Here is an 8,929-nt window from a genome sequence, read left to right as displayed (position 1 = left end):
GTTGCTTTGTTATCATTTGTAATTGGTAAAAGTTATTGCTAAGTTTCTTTTTATACATGTTAACTGTATACTTACATAAACTTTATTTGATAAAAGCTCCCTAGTGGGTCAGGTGAATCATATCTGAAGTGGAGCATCTCATGCTTACCCTAGCCAAATTCAAATTGCAAAACTTATGATCCAGGCAGACTTCATAAAATACTCTGGAGTTTCTGACCTGAATTATAACATTGGTCAGAGCAGGAGCCATACCAAGCTGTGATACAACCAGAATGAATGCTTTCTAGGGTGCATCTGTAAAAGTTGGTGATAGTCGTAGTGGACATGCCAAATTTCCTTAGTCTCCTGAGAAAGTAGAGGCGTTGGTGGGCCAGACTATTGACCAATACTGCCCACTGACTACCACAGACTGATTCCAGGGATGGCAGGACTGACATATGAGGAGATATTAAACCGGTTAGGATTATACTCACTGGAGTTTAGAAGAACGAGGGGGGGGATCCAATAGACACCTATAAAATTCTAACAGGATTAGACAGGGTAGATGCAGGGAAGATGTTTCAATTCTGGGGGAGTTCAGAATGCAGGGTCATGGATATGGGTTAGATCATTTAGGACTGAGATGAGGAGAAATTTCTTCACCAGAGGCTGGTGAATGTGTTGAATGTGTGACACAGCAAGGAGCTGAGGCCAAAACATTGTTTTCAAGGAGTTAGGTCTAGCTCTTGCATGATCAGCTGGTAGATAAATTCCAACATAAATAAACGAACCTCCCTGATTTTCAATTTGAACGTTCACAAATTAAGGAAATTATCAGTTTGAAAGTTTATTTATTAGTGTCACAAGTAGGCTTACATTAACACTGCAATGAAGTTACTGTGAAAATCCCCTACTTGCCTCACTCCGGCGCCTGTTCGGGTACACTGAGGGAGAATTTAGCATAACCAATACACCTAACCAGCACGTCTTTTGGACTGTGGGAGGAAACTGGAGCACCCGGAGGAAACCCACACAGACACGGGGAGAACATGCAGACTCCACACAGACAGTGACCAAAACCGTCCTTGCTTGTGGCTGGGATTCTCCGGTGTAGCTGGGAGTGAATGGAGTTTTGTCTGGGATGCCATATTCTCCATTGTCACTGACAGCGGGGCGGGGGGACGGACGAGATCGGAGAATCCCGCCTGCTATGAGCAACATCTCACCAACAACATGACTGTGACACCGCGCCTACCTCTAAGAAAAGAATCTCTCGATGCAGGAAGGAACTGATGACAGGGACACTTGTAGGTCTTTGTCCACTGACAGGCTCTCCCTCCTTTTGTTTTCTACAGAAGCCAGTGTTGAGAACGCTAACTCCCGCAGGACGGTGTGGGAAATGGTAAGGACACTGCAAAAGAATGGTCTGAGATAAATGGATATTCTTGTCCCAAAGCAATCAAAATGTATCCAGCGGCGTTTCTGCAAACCTCAGTTTCAGTGTACGATCCATCCTGAGCAAATTCCTCTTGTTCTTTTAATGACAGTGGCCGGGAATTGGAGCAGGCGAGGGGCAGAGCATGGAAAGGTCCATGACCTCAAGCGGGACTTTATAGTTTTTGGATGAGCGAGGCCATAAAATCCCGCCCAGTGCCTTTGATGATCCAAAAGAAAGTGAATAAAATGGATCAAAGTGTTCCATGCTCAGTAAGAAGTCTCACAACACCAGGTTAAAGTCCAACAGGTTTATATGGAATCACGAGCTTTTGGAGCGCTGCCCCTTCATGAGGTGATGAAGACTTCCCGCATTTTGGAATTGCGAGCATACGATAAGAGCTTGAGGTTGACTCTTAACTGCCCTCTGAAATGGCCCAGTAAGCCACTCATTTCAAGGGCAATTAGGGATGGGCAGTAGATGTTTGCCCAGCCAGTGACGCCCACATCCCATGAATGAATAAAAAAACTTGGAAAATGTCCTTGTGGTCTGTGACACATTTTCAATCTTCGCCTGCATTCACTTCCTTGTAACACATTCCAGCGTATGTAATAAGAAGCAGAAAATTCTGGATAAACTCAGCATCTGCGGAGAGAGAAACAGAGTTAACACTTCAAGTCCGTGTGACACATCTTCAGAGTGTGTATGTGGTTAGTTTTAAGCAAGTCTGAAGTAACAGTTAAATCCAGTGGCTCATTCCCTCCGCTGTGGACTTCTGGGGCAGGGTGGAGTTTGACATTATCGGATTACATTATTCATTTTCTGAGATTGTGGTTTATTCTTCTCCGTCCTCAAAAGCAGCGACAGTTAATGAACTGAAAATAAACTATCAATCCTGCACGCTATACCAAGTGTTACCTTGTTGGTACATATATTAGCTTGACTTGTGTCCCTGCATTCAAATATTTTAAATCCTGTTATGGCATTTAAGTCTTTATTCTCTTTAGCATTTTAGAAAGTTCTTCCAAACCTTTGGCTATAATGCTGGCTATAAATTCTGCACTGCGATTGGAGCTGTGCTTATAAACCCTTTGTTTTCTTTGAAGGGACACAACAATTTCACGCTTATATTTAATGTGACGCTGCATGGGTTTCCTCCGGGTGCTCCGGTTTCCACCCACAGTCCAAAGATGTGAGGGTTAGGTGGATTGGCCATGCTAAAATGACCCTGGTGTCAGGGGGATTAGCAAGGTAAATGTGTGGGGTTGCGGGAATGGGGCCTGAGTGGGATTGTGGTCGGTACAGACTCGATGGGCCAAATGGCCTCCTTCTGTACTGTAGGGATTCTATGATAATGGCAGAATTTGAATTCTGCCATTCAATAAAAATCTGGAATTAAAGGTCAAGAGGTGACAATGAAACCATAGTTAATTGTCGTAAAAACCCATCTGGTTCACTAATGTCCTTTAGGGAAGGAAAGCATTAAGTCTCTACAGTGCAGAAAGAGGCCATTCGGCCCATCGAGTTCACATCGACTCTCTGGAAGAGCATCTTACCCAGACCCACCCGATCCCTGTAACCCCATGCATTTACCATGGCCAATCCAGCTAACCTACACAAGTTGGGACACTAAGGAGTAATTTAGCTTGGACAATCCACCGAACCAGCACATCCTACTTCTTATGTTCTTATCGGTAAGGGAATTAAGGGTTATGGGGATCAGGCGGGTAAGTGGTACTGATCCACGTCAGATCAGCCATGATCTTATTGAATGGCGGGGCAGGCTCGAGGGGCTAGATGGCCTACTCCTGCTCCTATTTCTTATGTTCTTATGTTCTTATCTGCTGTTTGTCATTTTCATAAATGACCTGGATGAGGAAGTGGAGGGATGGGTTGATACGTTTGCCGACGACACAAAGGTTGGTGGGGTTGTGGATAGTCTGGAGGGATGTCAGAAGTTACAGAGGGACATAGATAGGATGCAAGACTGGGCGGACAACTGGCAGCTGGACTTCAACCCAAATAAATGCATTGTGGTCCATTTTGGCAGGTCAAATGGAATGAAGGAGTACAATATAAAGGGAAAGACTCTCAGTACGGTAGAGGATCAGAAGGACCTTGGGGTCCGGGTCCATAGGACTCTAAAATCGGCCCCACAGGTGGAGAAGGTGGTTAAGAAGGCATATGGTGCGCTGGCCTTTATCAATCGAGGGATTGAGTTTAGGAGTCCGGGGATAATGATGCAGCTGTATAAGACCCTCGTCAGACCCCACTTACCCCTAACATCTCCCCTGTACCTACCCCCCAGCACCTTAAACCTGTGTCCTCTCGTAGCAGACATTTCCACCCTGGGAAATAACCTCTGAGAGTCCACCCGATCTATGCCTCTCAACATCTTATACATCTCTATTAGGTCTCCTCTCATCCTTCGTCTCTCCAAGGAGAAAAGACCGAGCTCCCTCAGTCTATCCTCATAAGGCATGCCATTCAATCCAGGCAACATCCTTGTAAATCTCCTCTGCACCCTTTCAATCTTTTCCACATCCTTCCTGTAATGAGGCGACCAGAACTGAGCACAGTACTCCAAGTGGGGTCTGACGAGGGTCTTATATAGCTGCATCATTATCCCCAGACTCCTAAACTCAATCCCTCGATTGATAAAGGCCAGCACACCATATGCCTTCTTAACCACCTCCTCCACCTGCGGGGCCGATTTTAGAGTCCTATGGACCCGGACCCCAAGGTCCTTCTGATCCTCTACAGTACTAAGAGTCTTTCCCTTTATATTGTACTCCTTCATCCCATTCGACCTGCCAAAATGGACCACTATGCATTTATCTGGGTTGAAGTCCATCTGCCACTTCTCCGCCCAGTCTTGCATCCTATCTATGTCCCTCTGTAACTTCTGACATTCCTCCAGACTATCCACAACCCCACCAACCTTCGTGTCGTCGGCAAACTTACCAACCCATCCCTCCACTTCCTCATCCAGGTCATTTATGAAAATGACAAACAGCAAGGGTCCCAGAACAGATCCCTGGGGCACACCACTGGTGACCGACCTCCAATTAGAAATTTATATAGTAGCATTATGTGAGACCTTGTCAAAAACCTTCTGAATGTCTAAATAAATCACATCCACTGGTTCTCCTTGGTCAACTTTACTAGTTACATCCTCAAAGAATTTCAATAGATTTGTCAAGCATGATTTCCCTTGGGTAAATTCACTCTGACTTTATCTGATTATATCACTGCTTCAAAATGCCGAGTTATGAAATCCTTGATAATAGACTCTAGCAACTTCCCCAGTATCAACATTAGGCTCATTGGACTATAGTTCATTGTTTTCTCTCTACCTTCTTTTTTGAATAGCGGGCTTACATTAGCTACTCTCCAATCCGTAGGAACCAGTCTAGAGTCCAAGGGATTTTGGAAAATTAGCACTAATGGATCTACTATTTTCAGAGTGTTGTGGAGGATATGCCCCTGTCTACATCAACGGGGACAAAGTAGAAATGGTTGAGAGCTTCAAGTTTCTAGGTGTCCAGATCACCAACAACATGTCCTGGTCCCTCCATGCCAATGCTATAGTTAAGAAAGCTCACCAACGTCTCTACTTTCTCAGAAGACTAAGGAAATTTGGCATGTCAGCTACGACTCTCACCAACTTTTACAGATGCACACTGGAAAGTATTCTTTCAGTGTGTATCACAGCTTGGTGTGGCTCCTGCTCTGTCCAAGACCGCAAAAAACTACAAAGGGTCTGAATGAAGCACAGCCCATCACGCAAACCAGCCTCCCATCCATCAACTCTGTCTATACTTCCCGCTGCCTCAGAAAAGGATCCCACGTGCCCCAGAGATACTCTCTTCCGCCTTCTTCCATCGGGAAAAAGATACAAAAGTCTGAAGATACGTATCAACCGACTCAAGAACAGCTTCTTCCCTGCTATCACCAGACTTTTGAATGGACCTACCTCATATTAAGTTGATCTTTCTCTCCACCCTAGCTATGACTGTAACACTACGTTCTACGCTCACTCTTTTCCTTCTCTATGAACAGTATGTTTTGTCTGTATAGCGTGCAAGAAACAATAATTTTCACTGTATACCCAATACATGTGACAATAATAAATCAAGTCAAACCACTTCTTTAAATACTCTGGGATGAAGATTATCAGGACCTGGAGATTTATTCACCTTCAACCTATCAATTTCTCCAAAACCATTTCTTTACTAATGCTGATTTCCTTCATCTCCTCACTAAAACTTGTTTCTCTCAGAAGTTCTATTATTCATGTCTTCCTTTGTGAAGACTGAAGCAAAGTATGAATTTAATTCCTCAGCCATGTATTCCCCATTACAAAGTCTCCCATTTCTGACTGTAAATGGCCTACCTTCGTTTTAGTCAATCTTTTTCTATTTACATAGAAACTTTTACACTTTTTATGTTCCCCGCTAGCTTACTTTCAAACTCTATTTTTCTCTTAATCAATTCCTTGGTCCTCCTTTGCTGAAATTTAAACTGCTCTCAACCCTCAGGCCTATTGCTTTTTCTTGTCAATTTGTATGCTTCTTCCTTGAGTCTGAAACCATCTCTAATTTCTTGTAAGCAATGGTTTGGCCACAATTCCCCTACCACTCTTGCACCAAACAGGAATACCAGCACAGTTATCTTTATTGAGATTCAGGACCCTGGTCTCAGAATCAACTACATCACTATCCACCTTGACAAAGAATTCCCCCATATTGTGGTCACTCGTCCCCAAGGGTTCTCATCAGCAAGATTCACAGCTGGTCCAAATATACTACATCTACTGATTCCCCTTTGTCCACCCTGCTTGTCACATCCTCAAAGAACTCAAATAGGTTTTTCATTAACAATTTCCCTTTCATAGAAGCTGAGGAACAAGACATATGAAAACACTAGCCTACCATTCCTCTGCCAAACATAAAAAAACTTGCATCAATTTACCTTTCACAACATCCCAAAATGTTGTGAACCTTATGAAGTACTTCCTGAAGCATAGATACTGGGACATATAGCAACCAGATTGTGCACAGCAAGATCTCCAGATTGCAATGAAATGCATAGGTGTTAATTCAGGGATAAATGCTGGTCAGAAAAGCCTTAGAAATCCTCAGCTCTTCTTCAATACTGTCATGAGATCTTTTATGTCCACCTGAGAGAGCAGATAAGGTCTTGGTTCATCATCATTTGAGAAAGACAGCATCTCAGACAGTGCAGCACTCTCACTCAAGTTCCAGCCAACATCACATGCTCAAATCTCTAGAGCAGGATTTCTGACTTGGAGTTGAGATTGATAGCACTGGATCAAGGCTGACATATTTGCCTGTTTGAGAGCAGATTTCCACTCCATCCGACGAAGGAGCAGCGCTCCGAAAGCTAATGGCATTTGCTACCAAATAAACCTGTTGGACTTTAACCTGGTGTTGTTAAAACTCTTACTGTGTTCACTCCAGTCCAACGCCGGCATCTCCACATCATATTTGCCTAGTCCCAGCACATTAATCTAATTTAGATAAATCAGCCTCACTGGGAACCCTTGTACACCTTTTCATATTGCCTCAAATTTGATTAATTTTCTTTTATAACGTTCTCAATTTCATCAATAAAAATAAGAAACAAAACATCAAGCACAGAGCCCCAGAGAACTACACTTTGAACCTTTACTGTAAATAACCATTTTTTACTTACACAACTGAAACTACTTCTCAATCCATCTCACCATTTCTTCAATAAAACCAAGAATCTCACAAATTAAACTTAAATTGGGTTGTGTGGTTGCATCTAAAGTGCAACCATAAAAGCTAATAGCATTTAGAATATTCTGTTCAATTCTGGTCACCACACTACCAGAAGGATGTGGATGCTTTAGAGTGCTTTGGACAGAAGAGGTTTACCAGGATATTGCTTGGTCTGAAGGGTATTAGCTTTGAGGAGAGATTGGATAAACTTGGCTTGTTCTTGCTGGAACGACGGAGGTTGAGGGGTGACCTGATTGAGGACTACAAGATTGAGAGGAATGAACAGGGTGGATAGTCAGATGCTCTTTCCTAGGGTAGGAAAGTCAAGTATTAGGGGGCATAGGTTTAAGATGCATGGGGAAAAGTTTAGAGGAGATGTGCGAGCACGTGTTTTACACAGAGGATGGTGAATGTCTGGAACGCGCTGCCTGGGGAGGCGGTGGGAGCAGGTATGATAGCGGCATTTAAGGGACGACGACTAGACAAATACATGAATAGGATGGCAATGGAAGGATACGGACTCTGTAAGTGCATATGGTTTAGTTTAAGCAGGCATCGTGATCGGTGCAGGCTTGGAGGGCCAAAGGGCCAGTTCCTGTGCTGTACTTTTCTTTGTTCTATCAGATTTGATCTATCACTCTGTCAAGCTCAGCCACACTATTGTGGGAATGTGAAATGGAAGCCAAGTGCCGTTGATAATTGTAGAATAAGAAGGCAATATCGTTAACTTTGAATCAGAAGGCTTGGGTCAAATCCCACACCATAGATGTTTAGATAATCTAGGATGACACCCAGTGCAGTCCTGGGTAAGTGAAGCACTGTTGGAGGTGCCATCATTTGGATAAGGCATTGTTCGTCCTCTTGGATCAACATAAAAGATCCCATGGCACTTTTCAAATTGGAGCAGGGGAGTTCTCCCGACATATATTTCTCTCAGCTAACACCATTAAGCAGGTTATCAGGTTAGTTAACTTTTTGCCTTTTCCTTGGAGCTTTTTGTGCCCAAATTGGCTGCATTTGCCCACATTTTACAAGTGACTACACTTTAGAAGAGACATCCTGAGTTTGTGAAAGGTGCACTAAAAATGCAAATTCTGTCCCTTTCATAGAAGAGAGAAAAGAGGTTCCTCTCTCTGCGACAGGATCCTAGATTTCCTAACCCACGGACCCCAATCAGTAAGGACAAGCAATGACACCTCCTCCACGATCATCCTCAACATCGGTGCCCTGCCAGGCTAAGTCCTTAGCCCCTTATTATACTCCCTATACACCTATGACTATGTGGCCAAATTCTCCTCCAATTCGATTTTCAAGTTTGCTGATGACACCGCTGTAGTGGGTCGAGTCTCAAACAATGAAATGGAGTGCAGGAAAGAGATAGAGAATCTGGTGAACTGGTGCGACAATTATCTCTCCCTCAATGTCAATAAAACGAAGGAGATAGTCATCGACCTCAAGAAGCATAAAGGAGAACATGCCCCTGTCTACATCAATGGGGATGAAGTGGAAATGGTCATCAACTTCAAATTTCTAGGTATCCAGGTCACCAACTACCTGTCCTGGTCCCCCCATGCCAACACTATAGTTAAGAAAGCCCACCAACACCTCTACTTTCTCAGGTGACTAAGGAAATTTGGCATGTCTGCTACAACTCTTTAACCAAGTTTTACGGGTGTAGCACAGAAAGCATCCTTTCTGGTTGTATCACAGCTTGGTATGGCTCCTGCTCTGTCCAAGACCGCAAGAA

Source organism: Mustelus asterias, chromosome 7 (assembly GCF_964213995.1).
Source record: "Mustelus asterias chromosome 7, sMusAst1.hap1.1, whole genome shotgun sequence".
Classification (NCBI taxonomy): domain Eukaryota; kingdom Metazoa; phylum Chordata; class Chondrichthyes; order Carcharhiniformes; family Triakidae; genus Mustelus; species Mustelus asterias.
Note: the sequence above shows the minus strand (reverse complement) of the source record.